Source organism: Mustela lutreola, chromosome 5 (genome assembly GCF_030435805.1).
Source record: "Mustela lutreola isolate mMusLut2 chromosome 5, mMusLut2.pri, whole genome shotgun sequence".
In the NCBI taxonomy this organism is placed as follows: Eukaryota; Metazoa; Chordata; class Mammalia; order Carnivora; family Mustelidae; genus Mustela; species Mustela lutreola.
In genome coordinates this window covers 132,691,089-132,710,228 of record NC_081294.1, presented here as the reverse complement: position 1 = coordinate 132,710,228, position 19,140 = coordinate 132,691,089, and the positions used below count along the sequence as shown (strand labels likewise).

The 19,140-nt window shown below is 36.4% G+C and overlaps 1 protein-coding gene across 6 annotated transcripts in view; it reads left to right on the top strand.

Annotated features, from left to right (window-relative positions):
* Positions 1-2,193: 2,193 nt before the first annotated feature.
* Positions 2,194-19,140, top strand: part of PJA2 (praja ring finger ubiquitin ligase 2) — a 71,407-nt gene continuing 54,460 nt past the window's right edge. For 3 of the 6 annotated variants that reach the window (XM_059175628.1, XM_059175622.1, XM_059175626.1), the window contains exon 1: positions 2,194-2,350. The gene's annotated coding sequence lies outside the window, so the exon portion shown is untranslated. Of the gene's footprint in view, positions 2,351-2,966; positions 3,093-19,140 lie in introns of those variants that run through there. The other 3 variants (XM_059175624.1, XM_059175623.1, XM_059175625.1) reach the window with 3 other exon arrangements.

The window sequence follows — 19,140 nt, the reverse complement described above, 5'->3', positions numbered from 1 at the left end:
TTTTAGAATGCATGCTTTAGGCCTCCACAGCAGTGTTTCCCAAAGAGTAACATAGATCATTTCTGGTGCCTCGGATGACTTCACTTGGGGCATGCATGCAGGATTTTAAAAAGTGACTCACATAGTGAGAAAGTGATTCCTATTTTAGCTCTAATTTTCTATCCTTTGATTACATCAATAAAAACACCATTTGCATGCTTGATCTTTAATGTGTCTAATGCTTGGTAACCTCCCCTTTTAACAGGCTCAGAGGTTAGGCTGAGACATTAGTAGGCAATTGTTTCTAGCTATAACGTTAAAAATGGTTTTGTCAGGGGCGTCTGGGTGGCTCAGTGGGTTAAAGCCTCTGCCTTTGGCTCAGGTCTGGGATGGAGCCCCACATCCGGCTCTCTGCTCAGTGGGGAGCTTGCTTCCTCATCTGTCTCTGCCTGCCTCTCTGCCTACTTGTGCTGTCAAATAAATAAATACAATCTTAAAAAAAAAAAAAAAGAAGAAGAAGAAGAAGAAGAAGAAGAAATGGTTTTGTCTACTTTTCTTACCATTGCTTTCAACCTAGGATAGATGATGGAGATTTTCCATCATAGTCTTTTTATAAAGTTTCCCACTTAAAGAAATTGAAAGAAAAAATACATTTATTTAAAGAACATAGTAAGCAATACTGTTAGTAGTATACACACAGAGATATGGTATGAAAAAGATTGAAATTTGAGAAACCCTGCCCTAACAAACTTTTCAGTATATCCAATTGAATCAATACGCAACATCCCAAAGGGAGATTAGAGAAGTGTGATTAAAGTATGAATTATCTTTCAAAGAGGGAGAGACTTGGATGGAAAAGAGCCACAGCTTCTAGAGCAACATGTGTAAAGCAGAGAAACATCAAGTGAGAAACGATTCCTTGGTAAGACATGTACTACAAGGGTGGGCTGAGACTGAGATTTGATTTCACAAATGTCTATAGCAAATTCTTGTAACTGAAATTCCCATAGTAAATTTTGGATAAATTGCTCCAATCTACAGGAAAAAAAAAAAAAAAGTAAAGTCTCAGTTCACTAGCAGATTTTGCAGTTGCCAGGGACAGCACAAGAAGTGGGACGCTTAATTCTTGGGGGAGGGACGCGATAAATATATCCTGGGCACTGGGCGTGTTAAGTGGAAAGAGTTGAGGGGGTTGGGGAATAAGGTGGGAGGAGAGCAGGACTGTAATCAGAGAAGCAGACATGTTCAGGATGAAAAAAAAAAAAAAAGGTCATGTGTGGGACGAAGAAACAATTTAGCATCACTGACATGATTAAGTAAACTGTTACCCCTGTTTAAATTAAGCAAGATGTCCAGGGACTACAGCTGTTGTATTTATTTTGGTTGCATGTGATGGGAGCTGTTACTTCTCGGCTTGACTGCGGATTAGTCTCTAGATGCAAACTGGAAGGCTCTGGTCAGGCCAAGGCTCTAGAGAGGAACCACACACATCCCCCAGCCCCCGCGCCAAGAGAATGAGAAATGAGGATGCAAGGGTCTTACTGCAGCGTGGGAGGGGAAAAGGCACTAGATAGTGTTCAGAGTCAGGGTGGGGAAAAGTGCCGTTCTATTTTCTCTTGTCCCACCCAATCTGAACTGCAACGGATCGAATCTTATGCCAGGAGACAACCTTGTTACTCGGGTTTCCAGCCCAGTTAGGACTGATTTAAATGCCTCCATTTTGGTTGTTGCTTTGGGATTTCTGAAAAAGTCTAGCTGCGCCAGCCTTTTCCTTAGTTCTCCACACCCCTTTCCCTTTCCCTGAGACCCCGCCTTTTCTCCCAGCCCAAACCACAAAAGGCCGTGCCGGTCCCAGCCCCAGCACGATGCCCCGCCCCCTCCCCGAACGTCGCAGTGCTGCGGGGAAAGGAGGGGGGCCCAGACGGGGACCCGGTTGGGGGGAGTGTAGCTTCATCCTTCCGCTCTTCGGCCAATCGGTGGAATCCTTCTGAGTCAGAAGGGGGTCCGGAGAGTAGACCCAGTCCAAGTATATTTCCCTTTTTCTGCCACGTCCCAACCATTGACGTGAGCCCCCTCCTTGGGTTCCGATTGGATAGGTGGATTTTTCCCGCAGAGGTCCTTTGAGTCTATTGGTCGGTGCTGTTCGAGGGCGGGGCTTGCCTGTCCTCCTCCTTCGCCTCTACCGCGGCGCTAGGGGCGGGACGCGCCGCGGCCGCCGCCTCTGCTTCCGCCGCCGCCGCCGCCGCCGCCGCCGCCGCTGCCGCCTGTCGCTGCGCGTTCGGCGGGGGAGGAGTCGGAGGCGGAGAAGAAGGCGGTGGTGGCGGCTGGAGGATCGAGCGCTGTTCTCGCTCCGGAGCCGCTGCACGGTTCGGTGAGGGGATTTTTTTTTTTTTTTTTTTTTTAATCTAGCTGGTTCTGATGTCAGGAATGTGAGGGTCGGGGCGAGGAAATTGCTGCCTTCCCCCCCTCCATTTCTTTAATTTCTCTCCTCGAGAAGGAGCAGGGCCTGTCCCTGCCCGCTGCGCCGGCCATGGTGGGTGGGGTTGATGGCTGTGAGAAGGCCGCCTTCGCGTCCTGGGCCCGGTCCAACCCGGACCTGAGGCCGCGCTCGAGTCCGTGGCCGCGGGGCCCGCACCCCCCAGCGAATGGCATCGATTGATCTGGTGGTCTCCACCGGCCGCTGTTCCCCGCTGCCTCTTCTGCTGTCCTTGGTGCCGTGGCCAAGGACCCCGCTGCCTTTCTCCCGACACTGGCGGCTGTATGAGTGTGCCCCCACCAAAGCCCTCCCAGCCGCCTTCTCAGCCCATTTCCAGTCATCCCGCATAGAGCGGAGCCGTCTTACGCCACAGGCCTGCAGCCCCCGTCCCCCGAGAAACCTTCCGCTGCGGCCGCTCTCTTGGCCTTATTTGCATTTTTTTTCCGATTGTCACCGAACCTCGGGCACGCGGACACCCAGTTCAAACCATAGCAGTCGTTCTCCCGATCTTAGCACCATTCCATCAGTGCTGGGGCCAGGTAGCGATGTCAGGTCAGAGCACTCCAGTCCATCTGCCTTCAGGTTCGGCCTCCCTCAGACTGACTGCCTGTTAAACATTTTGCGCAGATTCAAAATGGTGAGTTGAAAGTCGCCCAGACCAAGTTGAAAAAGAAAAAAGGAGGAGGTAAATACCCTTTTTGCAAGGAGGAGGAATCATCTATTTAGGAGATTTCCCTCTCCGGGCATAAAAAATTTTTGCGTGTGGATGGACGCTGCTTTGAGTCTGGTGGTTCTGTGAAGTTTACGATTAAAAAAAAAAAAAAAAGGCTTACTGTATTCTTATTTTTATCATGATCTATTTGGTCAGTTAAACTTCCTTAAAATGGCAGTCACCTGTGCTGAACACTACAGATCCTTTGAAGAGTATGTAAATAAATACGAAGATAACAAATAAACGTTTTAACTGGGTTTTTTTTTTTTTGAGAGTTTTTTGTCTCCTAGAATTCATGTCATTTTTATATGAAGTAAGTTTAAGTTTTGAAAATTAACCACAGACATGCAGGCGTGATGGAAAAATTGGAATATGGAAAAAGGACTATTAGGTAAAATGTGAACATTTCTCATCCTCCAGTCTTAATTCGGTGTGTAAAGTTAACCATTTACTGAGCATCTTTATAAATGCGTTTTTAAGCACATATATGAAGTTGGATTTTGTGGGGGAGGGGGCGCGGAGGAATACCAAACATTGGTATATCACTTGTTTCTTTCTCTTGTTTGTATGTCTTGCACATCATTATTTGTTATGTATAGGTCTCTCTGATACTTTATAAAGGTTAAGTAGGATTTCATTAGTTTGAATGAGAGCTATAATTATTTAACCTATTGAAAGACATTTAATTAGTTTCTTTTTGTTACCACGAATAATGCTTTATTTGAAGTCAACATTAAATTTGATTAGTTTTAATTATAAACTTTAAATCTTAAAAAATTTTTAAAAAAATTGGAGGAATGTAAGGTGAAAAGTGCAGCTCTCACTTCCCCCTTGTAGTCCTACCTTTATTTTAAAAGTCGACTATTAGGAAAACTTCCTCTGATTATTTCTGGAGCATGGATTCCTGCAAATGGAATTGCTGGGTTAAATGTTATGCATGTTTTAAATTTTGATAACCATTTCTCCCTCTTTTCAGAATTATTCTTGACTGTTACACATTCTCCAGATAAACTTTAGACTCAACTTAGAAGTTTAAAAAAAAATCCTTTGGTTTTTTGAGTGATGTTACATTGAAATTTTAGATTAATTGGGGGCGAACTGACCTGTATGATACTGAGTCTCTCCCCTCATTTCTGTATGCATATATGGTATGTCTTTCGCTTTTATTCACATCTTGCTTTATATTATTGGGTAGAGTTTTATCGCTTGTCTCCCCCCCCCCCCCCCGCCCCCATATGAATGGCATTCCTTCCTAGTATTCCTAGCTATCTTTTGATTTCCTCTAGTGGATGGAAACTTTCAGTGATATTTTCTCTCTCTCTCTTTCTGGTTATAGGAAAACTTTTGGATTTTTTCTGTTTATCATGTATCTGCTCACTTGAGCTGATAATTATCTGAAAGTATTCACAGCTTTCTTGCTTACTTTTCATATTTTATAACTTAAGTGTTTTCCTCATTGCTTTGGCTAGTATACTTCCTATATAATTTTGAAGAATAGCAGTGATAGCTAAAAATTTGTTGTTTCTGACTTTGAGAGAATGCTTCTGATGTTTTAGCATCAGGTATGATGTTTTCTGAAACTTCCTGGTAAATGGAGAATACTAAAATATTTTCTGTTCTTGGCTTTCCAAAATGATTTTTGTTCTCTTTTATTTCTGATGACATTTTTTAAAACTATCAGTGGATGTTGAATTTTATTGATGTTTTTGATTTTTTAGTGATTATATAAGGACATCACCAATATTCCCTGGTTAATATTTTCCCAAAGAGCTCCATTTTAAAGACTCAACTTTATAGAGGATAATTTAGATACAATAAAATGTGTGTATTTAAAATACACAATTCAGTATCTTTTGACAGATACGTACATCCTATTACGACCACCACATTCAAGAGTAGAATGTTTTCATTACCTCAGTCAAGAATATCTGTCATTCCCAAAAGTTCCCTATGCCATGTACAGTAAGTGACATTTATATCCCTCAGCCCCATGAAATCATTGTCCCCTCTCTCTCTCTCTCTCTCTCACTATAATTTGGTTTCATTTGTTCTAGAATTTCATGTACATGGAATTACATGATATGTACTCTTTTGCATTTAGCTTTTCTTCTCTCAGCATGATGTTTTTGAGAATCATACATGCATGCTTTTGTGTGTTTAACCGATTCATAACTTTTTAATTTTGAGTAGTAGTCTGTGGTGTTGATTTAGTGCAATTTGTTGACCATTTCACCCTATTTATAGATATATAGACTGTTTCCATTTTAGGGCCTCTATTGTAAAGCTGCTATGAACATTCATTTATGACGTTTGGTTTGAAGACAGATTTTTGTTTCTCTTGGGCAAATACCTAGAAATGCATTTGTTGCACTGTATGGAAATGAATGTTTAAATATAAAAACCTGCCACACTGTTTCCTATTTTACAGTTCTAGTTGCTCTATACCCTCATCAACATTCGGTTATTTCAGTCTTTTTAATTTTAGCCCTCCAATGAGTATGTAGTAGTATCACGCTGTAATTTTAATTTGCATTTATCTGATGATTAATGACACTGAAAATTTGCTCTTGGTTGTTCGTATGTCTTCCTTTGTGAAGTATCTGTTCAAATCTTTTGCCCATTTTTAAACATTAAGTTTTTTGTTTCATTGAGTTTTAGGAATTCTTTATATATTTTTGTGTACACAGACTTGTATGTACACAATGCAGTCTGAGGCTTACCTTTTTGTGTTTCCTAACTTTTCAAATTAGAGGATCTTTTCATTTTGATTACATTCATAAGCGCCCAGCTCTTGAGTTTCAGTTCAGGTTGATATCTCATTGTCATGTGATCCAGCTCCTCACAGGTTCTACATTCAGCTGAGAGTCTGCTGGAGATTCTCTCTCTCCCTCTTCCTCTCACCCTACAACTTGGGCTCCTCTTTCTGTCTCTCTCTCAAATAAAATAAATCTTAAAAAAAAAAAATTCGGTTCATCAGCCCTCCTTTGATGGTTTGTGTTTGTGTTCAAAGTTTGGTCAATGCAAAGTTATGCAGCTCTCCTCTTAATGTTTTCTTCTACAAGCTTTATAGTTTTGGCTTTTATGACAAGGTGTATCATGCATTTTGGGTTAATTTTTGTATATGGTGTGAGAAGAGTTAAGGCTCATTTTCTCAGTTCCAGCACCATTTGTTAAGAACACTTTTCTTTCCTTACTGAATCAACTTAGTCAAAAATCAATTGACCAAATACAAAGGAGTCTATTTGTGGACTAACCCCTTGATCTTTCCACATATCATTTTGCCAATACATACATTGTCATGATTATGTTGTTGCTTTATAATAAGTCTTGAAATCAGGTAGTGCAAGTCCTTGAACTTTGCTCTTTTTTGGGGGAGGGGGGAGTATTTACTTTTTTTGTTTTGAAGTTTTTTATTTGAATTCTAGTTAGTTAACATATGGTGTAATAATTAGTTTCAGGTATACAGTACTGTGATTTGACACTTACATACATCACTGGTGCTCATCACAAGTGTACTCATTAATCCCCATCACCTATTTAACCCATCCCCTCCCCACCTCTCTTCTGGTAGCCATCAGTTTGTTGTCTATATTTAAGAGTTTCTTGGTTTGCTCTCTCTCTCTTTTTTTTTTGGTCCCTTTGCTTGTTTGTTTTATTTCTTAAATTCCACATAGAAGTGAGATCATGTGGTATTTGTCTTTCTCTAACTGACTTACTGTTTTTCAAAATCATTCTTGATATTCTAGTTTCTTTGCTTTTCCATAAAATTTTTTAGAAGTGACTTAGTGGTTTCAGTCTTTCATGATTAGTTATTTCATCAAGTTATTATTATATATTAAGTATTATTTTGTATATATTACCATGTTAAGTATACTAGGCCTTTTACCAAGTTAAAGATGTTGTCATTCCATTCCTTAATGTTGGGAATTTTTATGAAATGGACATTGAATTTTATCATATTTATTGAGATGATCATATGGCTTATCTTCTTTGGTCTGTTAATAAGTTGGATTACATTGCTTTATTTTCAGATGTTAAATCAACTTTGCATTCTTTAGATAAATCTCATATGCCATAATGTATTATCATATTCATAAATTTGTGGATTTGATTTGCTCAGTTTCTTGAGTACTTTTTTGTATTTATGTTCAGGAAGGTTGCTTTTTCATGTGATTTTTTTTTTTTTTTTTTTTTGTATTAGGATCATGCTGGTCTTACAGAGTTTTAAAGTGTTTCTTAACATTTTTTGAAAAATTTCAGATGAGTGGTTATTTGTTTCATAAGTCTTAGTTAGAGTTTGCAGGGCCCAGAGTTTTCTTTTTGAAAGGTTTTAAAGTATTAATTCAATTACTTAAATAGTTGTAAGATGATTAGGGTTATCTGCTTGAAAGCTTTTGGTTTTTGACTAGTGAATTACTTTTATCACTATGTGAGTGTTAGTGGCTTTTGTCTTTGAAGGAGTTTGTCTTTCATCTATTCATCTCCATAGAGTTTTGTTTTTTTTTTTTTTTAATCCTTTTAGTGTCTGTAGTTACTGTAGTGATGTCTTTTCATTTATTCTTTATGTTGGCCATGTGTCCTCTCTTGTCTTTATTAGTTTGTGTCGAGGTTTATCAATTTTACCAAAGATCCATTTTTTTTGTTTTATTGCATTTAAAAAAAAAAAAAACAACTTTTCAGTTTCATTGATTTCTGGTCTTTACTATTTATTTTTGTATGCTTTTGGGTTTAAATCCATTCTGTTAGAATTCTGTAAGGTATAAGCTTGGACCATTGATTTGAGACCTTCTTTTCCTTCTAACAGTGCTTTAGATAGCCACACAAATTTTCTTAGGTTGGTATTTTCCAAGATAGACACACAAATTTTCTTAGGTTGGTATTTTCTAAGTTTTTTTTTTTTTTTTTTTTAGATTTTATTTATTAAAAAAGAAAAGATTTATTTATTTATTTGACACAGAGAGAGAGCACAAGTAGGGGGAGCAGCAGATAGAGGGAGAGGGAGAAGCAGGCTTGCTGTGGAGCAGGAAGCCTGATACAGGGCTGGATCCCAAGACCCCAGGATCATGATGTGAGCTGAAGGCAGATGCTTAACTGACTGAGCCATCCAGGTGCCCCAGTATTTTCTAAATTCTTATGTGACTTTCACTTTGACCCAAGATTGTTTGGAAGTATATTGTTTAATTTCCAAATACTTGGTGATTTTGCTTAAAGCTTTTTGTAATTGATTTTTTTGTTTAGTTTTTTTGAGGCAGATAACATACTTCCTATAATTTTTTTAAGTTCTTTGAAGTTTGTTTTATGGCCCAGAATATGTAAATGTTTGTAATGTTCCATATGTATTTCAAAATAATGTGCATTTTGCTGCTTTTGAGTGGAGTATTCTATAAGTTCTGTATTGCATATTATATATTTTACATTAAGTATTCTGTAATTGTCAGGTCAAGTTGACTGATGGTCCTTATTAGGTTTTATGTTTCCTTACTAAGGTTTTGTTTACTTGTTTTGTTGATCATTGCAAGAAGTGTTGAAGTCTCCAAGTGTAATTGTGGATTTGTCTATTTTTCCTTTTCTAACAATTTTTGCTTCATGAATTTTGAACCGCTTTTGTTATGTGCATATATATTTAGGATTCTTATGTTTTCTTAGTAAATTGACCCCTTTATATAATATGCCTTCTTATTTCTGACTGTATTCCTTCTTCTGCAGTCTGTTTTATCTGTTATTTGATATCACCAGTCTATCTTTTGGTTAGTGTTTGCATGATAAATCCTTTTACTTTACAGCTATGCCTTTATATTTAAAGTAGTTTTGGTTTTGACAACCAACTTCTTTTTGATCCATCCTGACCAGTCTGGCTTTTTAATTAGGTTGTTCAGATTGTTTATATTTAATGTAATTATTAATGTGATTAGGTATAAATCTACTATCTTAGTAGTTGTTTTTTAGTTAATCTATCTGCTGAATGTTATATATTTTTATCTTCATTATTAGCTTGCTACTTACACTTATTTTGCCTCTTTAAAAATTTTATACTGGTTTCTTTATGATTTATATTATACATCTTTAATTCTACTCTATATTCAGGCAATGTTATACAACTTTATAGTTTTAGAGCTCCTCAGCAGTATATTGTCAACTTCTTCTTAACTATTTTTTGCATTATTATTGTCATATATTTTATTTTTCATGTGCCATAAGCTCATAATAGCTTGCTACTATGATTGCTTTAGACCTGCTTTGTCCATTATGTCACTAGCCAGTGTGACTATTTAATTTGAATTTAAAATAGTTAATATTAAGTTTAAATTAATTTTCTCTGTGTACTAGCCATTTTGTAAGTGCTTAGTAGCCACCTGTAGGTTTTAGCTTTGAGACTGAACCACCTACGAAGGTTTCCATCATCTCAGAAAAAATCAGTGAGTGCTACTTCACACACTTTTGTTTTGAAATAATTAAAAAGTAAGGCAAAAATATGTTTTACATTTATCTTCACATTAAGTGCAGATAATTTAGAGTTCCACATTTCTTTGTAGAATCAAATGTCTGTTTTCTACTTTTTCTGTAGTTTCAGTCTATTGGTAACAACATCTTTTGGGTTGGCTAAAATGTACTGTTTCTTTTTCTTTTTTTTTTTTTTTGCAGAGTACTTTGCTAGGTATAGAATTCTTTGTTCACAGTATTTCTTACATTAAAGATGCTGTATATAATCTTTTCTTGATTGCATAGTTTCTGATGAGAAGTCGGTTGTAATTCTTCATTCCTCTGCATCAAAATGTTTCCTTTATTGTTGGGTTTTTATTGCAGGTTGAAAATGATTTGTATTGAGGTGTGCATGTTTTCTTTTTGTAGGGCTTTTTGTGAGTGGTTGCTGAGCTTTTTTTAGATTTAAGGTTTGATCTCTTAAATCATATTTGGAAATTTCTCTAGATTTTCTCTTATACTTAGTTCTTCTGCACCACTTACTCTCTCTTCTTGTGAGACTTCCATTGCATAGCTGGTAGTTTTTGATAAAGTCCTACAATTCTTGGAGGCTCTGTTTGTGTCTTCCCCACACTTTTTTTTCCTCCTTTTTTTAAAATTACTTTGTATTTCAGTTTGGGTAATTTTTCATAACCCCTCTTGAAGTGCATTTGTACTTCCTCCTGGTCATTTGATGAGCCTATAAAATTTTTTTTGGGGGGGTATCGCTATTAATATGTCTTTTATTTCTTGCAGTTGTATTTCCATCTCTTGAAATCCTTGATCTGTTTCCTAGCTCTATTCCAGAAGCATTTTTTCTTTCTTCTACTTCTCCCCTAACCACAATGGAGAACAGTGATTGGTGTCCTTCTGTCACTGGTGTAAGGTTTTTTCCCCCCATATGGGTGAAAGGCCCAGGTAGGACTTCATTCTTTTCTTCGTTGGAAGGCAGTATCTTCCTTCCCCTTCAGCCTACTTCCCAATTTTTTCAGCATCCCTGGATAGGAGCCTTTGAGTGGGTGCCAACTTTCTATGTTTGTGCAGTTCTCAGAGATTTTGTACTCTAATTCAACCCACACTTTGTCTTTACTTGCAATATAATTACCTGAGATGAGAAAACGTAAAACACTCTTTAGGGAAGGTAAATTATCCTGATCCGCTAGGAAATAACATTCAATGTATAGGAAGGATGCATTTTGTAATTTCAAGGGGAACCATTTAAAGATTGGTACCAAAAGGTACATTAAACAAGCTAATAGGTGAAGTAAAATGGAATAGTTACAAAAAAAATTTTTTTTTGACCGGTACCAAAGTCAAGAAAAGAAGGATAAAGGAACAAAGAACAAATGAGAAAGATGATACTTAAACTCAAATATATTAATAATTACATTAAATGTAAATGGACTGTGCACTTCAGTAGCAATACATGTATTGTTAGGCCTTATAAATAAGACCCACCTATATTCTGCTTATAAAAAACACTTTAAATGCAAAAGTACAAATAAGATGAAAGTAAAAAAGAATTGAGTATTGTCTGCAAACACCAAAGGAAAGCTGATGTGGCTCTAATAATCCTGTACAAAATAGATATAGGGCAAGATGTATTATAAGAAATTGAGGATTGTATTATAAGTGGGTCAATTCATTAAGAAGACATAATAATTCTAACTGTGCGTTCACCTAATAATACAGCTTTTGAATGTAGAAGTTAGCATAAATAACAGGAAAGATGTATATGTATTCATAGCTGAGATTTTGAATATACATGTAAAGTCACTGATAGAACAGTTCCAAAAATATCAGTAAAGGAATACAATTGAATAATCACTTTGACATAATTGACATTGATAGAACATCATATCTAACAACTGAAGACCATACTTTTTTTTTAAGTGCACTTCTGACATTTGACAAAGTAATTCTTAAAGAATTATCACATTTCAGATTGACATTACATAGTGTATGTTTTCTGATCATTGAGGAATTAATTACAGTTCAGTAACGGAAAAATAACCAGAAAGCTCCAGATGTTTGAAAGTTAAGCAAGACCTTTCTGAATACTGCATTAATCAAAAACAAAGTCACAATAAAAATTAGAAAACATTTAAGTCTGAAAAACAACAAAAATGTTCTATCAGGGGGGCGCCTGGGTGGCTCAGTGGGTTAAAGCCTCTGCCTTCGGCTCAGCTCATGATCTCAGGGTCCTGGGATCGAGCCCCACATCGGGCTCTCTGCTCAGCGGGGAGCCTGCTTCTCTTCTCTCTCTGCCTGCCTCTCTGCCTACTCATGATCTCTGTCTGTCAAATAAATAAATAAAATCTTTAAGAAAAAAAATGTTCTATCAGAACTTATGGAATGAAACTGAAGCAGTACTTTACGAGAACTCTGTAGCTTTCTGTGCATATATTAGTAAAGAAAAAAGGTTAAAAATTACTACTTTAAGCTTGCAACTGAAGGAAACAGCAAATCAAACCCAAAGAAACTAGAAAGATGGAAATAGTATATAGAAAAGTAGAAATTAAGGAGCTACAAATGTTTTATAGTCAGTTTGTTGAGAGGACTTTTTAAAAACAATAAATGTGTAATGAACTGATGAAGGAAAAAATGGGAAAAGACATAAGTTACCAATACCAGGAATGTAAAAGGCATTAATAGAGACCTTTTGGATAGTAAATTATTAATAAGAAGAAATTATGAGCAGCTTTATTTTAATATTTGATAAGTTGAATGAAAGATGATAATCTCTGAAAAATATAACTTATCAAAACTGACATGGGAAATGGAAAATGAGTTGACTAATGTCTATTAAACAAGTTGACTTTTTGAAAACTTTTCTATAAAACCCCAGGCCCAGGTGGCTTCACTGGTAAATTGTAAACATTTAAGTAAGATACATTGCCACTTTTACACAAATTCTTCTGAAAAAAAGTATAAACATCACCCACAATATTTTATGATTTTAGTGTAATCTTGATAGGAAAAGCTAACAAAAGCATGAAAAAGGGGAAAAATATAGGCTAGTATTTATCATGAACATAGATACTGAAATAATCCAGTGATATATAGAAAGGATAATATAGATCAGAAATTTGTTCCAGGAATGCAAGGTTGGTTTAATGTTTTTAAAGTTAATCAGTGTAGTTCATCTCTTTAACAGAACAATATAGAGAAACAATAGGATCATTTCTGCAGATAAAGAGAAATAATTTGACAAAGTTCAACATCCATTCATGATATAAATCCTCATCATCTTTAGCAAATGAAGAAAATATCCTTTATTTCCTCAAGATAATCAGAAAATGGCAACACCTGGGTAGCTCAGTTAGTTAAACATCTGCCTTCTGCTCAGGTCATGATCTCAGGGTCCTGGGATGGAGCTCCATGTCAGGCTCCCTACTTAGTGGGGAGTCTGCTTCTCCCTCTCCCTCTGCCTCTCCCCTCCCTGTTCATGCGTGTGCACTCTCGCTCTCTCAAATCTTTTTTTTCTTAAAGAGTAACAGAAAACGTACAGTTAACAGCATACTCAATGAAAAGTCTTGTTTCATGTCTAATATCTTTTCTTCTATTCACTGCTACATTGTTATATATGTTATACAAGGCCAGTATGCAAAAATGAATTTTAAGGTGTATATTAGCAACAAAAATGTGTAAAATAAAATTAGAAAAGTATCTTTAGAATAGCATTATGTAGGGGCACCTGGGTGGCTCAGTGGGTTAGGCCTCTGCCTTCAGCTCAGGTCATGATCCCAGGGTCCTGGGATCGAGCCCCGCGTCGGGCTCTCTGCTCGGTGGGGAGCCTGCTTCCCTTCCTCTCTCTCTGCCTGCCTCTCTGCCTACTTGTGATCTCTTTCTGTCAAATGAATAAATAAAATTAAAAAAAAAAAAAAAAAGAATAGCATTATGTAGCAACTGAGTGGCTCAGTTGGTTAAGTGTCTGCCTTTGGCAGAAGTCATGATTCCAGGACATTGGGCCCCTTGCTCAGTGGGGGTCTGCTTCTCCCTCTCCCTTTGTCCTCTCTCCCAAGTAAGTAAGTAATTAAGTAAGTAAAATAACCAAAATATGTGATATCTCTAAGAATAAATATGATAAAAATTGAGGAAAACTTCTCTGGCAAAAATGATAGAACAATGCTCAGAAACATCTTATTTTATTTTTAAAATATTTATTTTAGAGACAAAGAGTGTGGGGGTGAAAGGGCAGAGGGAGAGAGAATCTCAAGTAGACTCCCTGTGCTGAGCATGGAGCCTGACTCAGGGCTCAGTCTCTCTCAGCCCTTCAATCTTAACTAGAGCCAAAATCAAGAGTCAGATGTTTAATTGACTGAGCCACACAGATGCTCTTAGAGACATCTTAAAATACTTTAATAATAGAGAAATATTCCATCTTTATGTAGTAGGAAGCTCAATATTGTTACCATGTCAATTTCCCTCATGTTGAACTATGGGTTCAATACAATCTGAAAATTCCAGATTTTTTTTTTTTTTTGGTCAAATGGATTCCAGAATTTATATTAAAATATAAATGTCTCAGATGTCATGACTTATTGTGAACCTATAGTCATTAAAACTGTGTGTATTGTGGTGCCTGGGTGTCTCAGTGGGTTAGGCTTCTGCCTTTGGCTTGGATCATGATCTCAGGGTCCTGGGATAGAGCACTACATCAGGCTCTCTGCTCAGCAGGGAGCCTGCTTCCCCCTCCACTCCCCCTCTGCCTGCCTCTCTGACTACTTGTGATCTCTCTGTGTGTCAAATAAATAAATAAAATCTTTTAAAAAAACAAAAAAACCCCATGTGTATTAGAACAAGGTAGATAAAAAGGTCAATGGAAGAATATGAGTGTCTAGAAATAGCCCTTCATATAAACTGTTCTTGGTTTATGACAAGAGTGCCACGAAATTAAGAAGAGAATGCATTTACTTTTAATAAATTGTGTTAGATAAAGTAGATACCCACATGATAATGAAATGAATCTTGATTTATACTTGATGCTATATCTTCAAAAGTTCATTTGCATTTCATCTTAGATCTACATGTAAAAGCTAAAATTATGAAGCTTGTAGGAGAAAACCTAGATGAATCTATATCACCTTTGCAAAAATTTCTTAAGTAGAACATAAAATTAATAAATTAGACTGTACAATTAAGAATTTCTATTTTTCGGTTGCCTGGGTGGCTCAGATGGTTAAGCATCTGCCTTCAACTCAGGTGATCCTGGGGTCTTAGGATCGAGTCCTGCATCAGGCTCCTTGCTCAGTGGGGAGCCTGCTTCTCCCTCTGGCTCTCTCTGTTTCTCATGAATAAATAATAGAATCTTTTTAAAAAAATTCTATTTTTCAATCTATCATTAAGAAAGGAAAAGGCAAGCCACAGACTGTTAGTATAGTTGGGATAAATAAGTCGGGTAAAGGACTTGTATCAAGAAAATACACATAAATTACAAGTCAAAAAGAAAAAGGCACACAGCTCAGTTTTTAAGAACATGCCAAAAAGTGACCAGATTCTTTACAAAAGAAGGTATACAAAAGGCAGTGTACACAGGTAAAGTTGCTCTATGTTATTATTCATCAAGGAAATGTCATCATCACACACCTACCAGAATGGCCCCTGTTGGAGATTCACAATAACAAGGGTTGCTAAAGATCAAAGCAACTGATACTACTATATGTTGCTAGTGAGGACTACTTTGGAAAACTGGTAACAACTGTTACAGTTAAGCATGGCTGTATGTACTGTGACCCAGTAATTCCAGATCATACTACCCAAGAAAGGTAAAAAATGTGTATAAGAATATTTATAACAACATGAATGAATCCCAGAAACATTGTGTTGAGCAAAAGTAGATAGACCACAAAAGAGTTCATATTGTATGATTCCACTTGTGTAGTTTAAAACAGGAAAAACTAATCTAGAGTAGAAGTCCAGAAAGTGGTTGCCTATGGTTTGAGAGAAGTTTAATCAGTTGGAAGGGGTGAGAGAGAACCTTCTGAAATGATGGTAATGATTTATATCTTGATGTAGGTGGTAGTTATTTGGATATATGATATAGGAAGAAATTCATTGAACTATATAATGCATGCTGAAGAGTTTTGTACTTTTTAAAAAATAGTTCTTCAGCCAATGATTGCAGAGAAAAGGAAAATATTTGAAAAGATTTTATCATGAAAATTTCTAAACAAATTTCTGTGGAGTACAAGGAAACCACATTTATACAACAACTTGCATCAACATTTTGCCATGCTTGTTTCTTCGTTTCTCCAAACCTACTCATATAAGCTCTTTTTTTTTTTTTTTTTGTAGTTAAAACACATACAAATGTCTAAATATCATAGGTATATTAATTTGTTTTGGACACATTTTGTGAATTTTTATCATCATGTCAAGTTTGCTACATTTAATATGCACAACATTGAATTTTCTATTTTTCTTTTTTCCTGTACTTTTTTTTTTTTCCGTTTCTTGGCTTATTGACATGGAAATAATTCTAAACTGTTTATTTGGAACTGATTTGACTTGGCATCCCAGAGGAGGGTGGGTTGAGCAGGGCCCTTCTTAGGTCACATTTAAATCAGATCTTCCTATCTAAATGAGAGGTAAATTTGAGGAATAGCTTTCATCCTTTTTTTTTTTTTTTTTTTTAAATGGATTGGTATTTTATTCTTCCATCTCAATTTGTCTTTGACTTTAATCTTTTTTTTCCCCTTTGCCAGTTATATTTGCAGTAAACCATAAAAAGTCCTTATTGTTCTACTGTGTTGGCTATATGCCTATTTAATTTCTCTCTATGGATATTCATTTAAAAATAGCACTTTGTAGCAGTTATTTCTTTCTTTTAAAGCTTTATTTATTTGAGAGCAAGAGAGCGCTCACATGAGAGAATGAGAGAGCATGAGAGTATGCAGAACCGTGGGGGGCCAGCAGGAGAGGGAGAAGCAGATTCCCTGTTTAGTGGGGAGCTCTACATGAAGCTCCATCCCAGAACCCTGAGATCAAGACCTGAGCCCAAGGCAGACCCTTAATTAACTGAGCCATTTAGGTGCTCATTTGCATAAAACTTCTTAAAACAATTTTTAAACAATTTTTAAAACCATTTTTGACGAGATATAGGCTTTTCCATAACAAGTTGGAAATACAGTTTTTTAATCTACTTAAATATAAAAATTTTGGATTATCTAAAGGTCTGTTTCCAATTACATATATTTTATGTTTTTTTTAGTGGAATTTTCACTGTATCCATACTGATTTTATTAAAGCTTTTACAGTAATTGACAGAAAAGTCACGAAAATTGGTATTTAAGTAAGCTTACTAGCCTTTTATTAGATTATCTCCTTGTGTTAGTAGGGATAGTAAACCCATTTGATCTCAGAAGTTTATAAGTTGTACTTTTAAAATTTCTCTCTGAATTATCTATTGTCATTTCTACAGTTGTTCATTTTCAGAATCTAGTAGTCATATCCCGAAAGTTTTCTTGTGTGTCAGCTTGTAACTTCAAAGGCTAGTGGCTGATAGTACATTATTTGATTTGCTACAATTCAGTCTTGTTTGTAGCAATATATAGGAATAATATCACCTTAGTCCTTAATTATTGTGTATCTGCTAGTTACATTTAGTAGAATATTTTGCAGTTGCCACTGTGTACAGGCAACCTTTTGTGCTTGTGCCTAGAAGATATGAAAAATCTAGAGAAAAATTAAAAAGAATGTGTAAGTATGAGAAATAGTTTAAGTGTAAGCTAAGATTGTTATTCAAAGTAGATACTTTATTAATCTCTTGGAATGTTTACTTTGCCTTAGCAGCTAAAAATAGAAAGATGAGATAATGTTAGTAAACTAAGTTAAGGTGCCTCTGAGTGGGTCAGTCAGTTTAGGGATCTGCCTTCAGCTCAGGTCATGATCTTGGGGTCTTGGGGTCAAGCCCTGTGTTGGCCTCTCTGCTCAGCAGTGAGTTAGCTTCTCCCTCTCCCTTTGTGATCTCTCTTGCTCTTGCTCTCTCTCAAATAAATAAAATTTTAAACTAAGTTAAAATATAATTGGTTCCATCATATACAAAACAGATTTCTGGCAATACTTGTTATAGTTTGTCATAAACTCATTTTGTCATAAAGTTTGTATTATTGAATTTATAACTCAAGTTTGATAATAATTAACCAAAATTTTGTATGACTAATATTTTACTGAAAGGAAATGCAGACTATGATATAATTTTAGAAGTTTGTTTTATGAGGAATTTTAAGAAATATTTTTAGGGCATTTTGTAGGCATTTTTATAAAGGCAAATATGAGAGAATGTAAAACATTTTCCAGTGGGCTTGGAAGAGTAATCAGGACTTTGCCTTTCAAATAGTTGGATTAAATTATATTTATTTATCGACTTACTTATCTATTTCTAGGAAAGGTAGCTGGACAGTGAGTTATTTATAGGCAGCCTGCTAACTGAGAGAAAGTAGTTGCAAATTATATACGTGATAAAGGGTTAATACCCAAAATATATTAGGAATCATGCAACTTAATAGCAAAAAACCAATCCAGTTAGAAAATGGGCAGAGCATATGAGCAGACATTTTTCTAAAGACAACATACAGAGGCACCTGGGTGGCTCAGGAGGTAAAGCCTCTGCCTTTGGCTCAGGTCATGATCTCAAGGTCCTAGGATCAAGCCCCACAACAGGCTCTATGCTCAGCGGGGAGCCTGCTTCACCCGTCTCTCTCTGCCTGCCTTTCTTGCCTACTTGTGATCTCTCTGTCAAATAAGTAAATAAAATCTAAAGACAACATACAGATGGGCAGCAGGTATATGAAAAGATGCTCAGTGTCATTAATCATCAGAGACAGGCAAATCAATAAATGAGATATTAACTCTCATCTGTTAGAATGGCTTTTATCAACAAGAAAAGAAGTAACAAGTGTTGGTGGGGATATGAAAAGAAAACAAACAAACAACCCTGTGCACTCTTGAGGAGATTGTAAACTGATGCAGCCACTGTGGGAGACAGAATGGAGGTTCCTCAAAAAATTAAAATTAGAACTACCATATGATCCAGCGGTTCTACTTCTGGGTGTTTATCTGAAGAAAACAAAAATACTAACTTGAAAAGATAACTACACCCCTGTATTCTTTGTAGCATTATTTATAATGGCCAATGTATGGAAGCAACCTAAGTGTCTATTGTTTGGTGAATGAATAAAGAAGATGTGGCATAAAGTCAGGGAATGCAGAGGTTTGCTGGCATTCACTAGAAGCTAGACGTGAGAAAGGATTCTCTTCTAGAGTCTTTGGGGGAAATATGGCTCTATTGACACCTTGATTCTGGACCTTTAATTTCCAGAACTGTGAGAGAATTTTTTAAGGAAAGAAAGACAAGAAGAAGGGATTGTCCTAGGGAAGGAAAAAGTTGCAGCAGTGTGTGTGTATACACGTACAATGGAGTATTATTCAGCCATGAGAAAAGAATGAAATCCTGCCATTTGCAACAATATGGGTAGACCTTAAGGGTATTATACTAACTGAAATAAGCCAG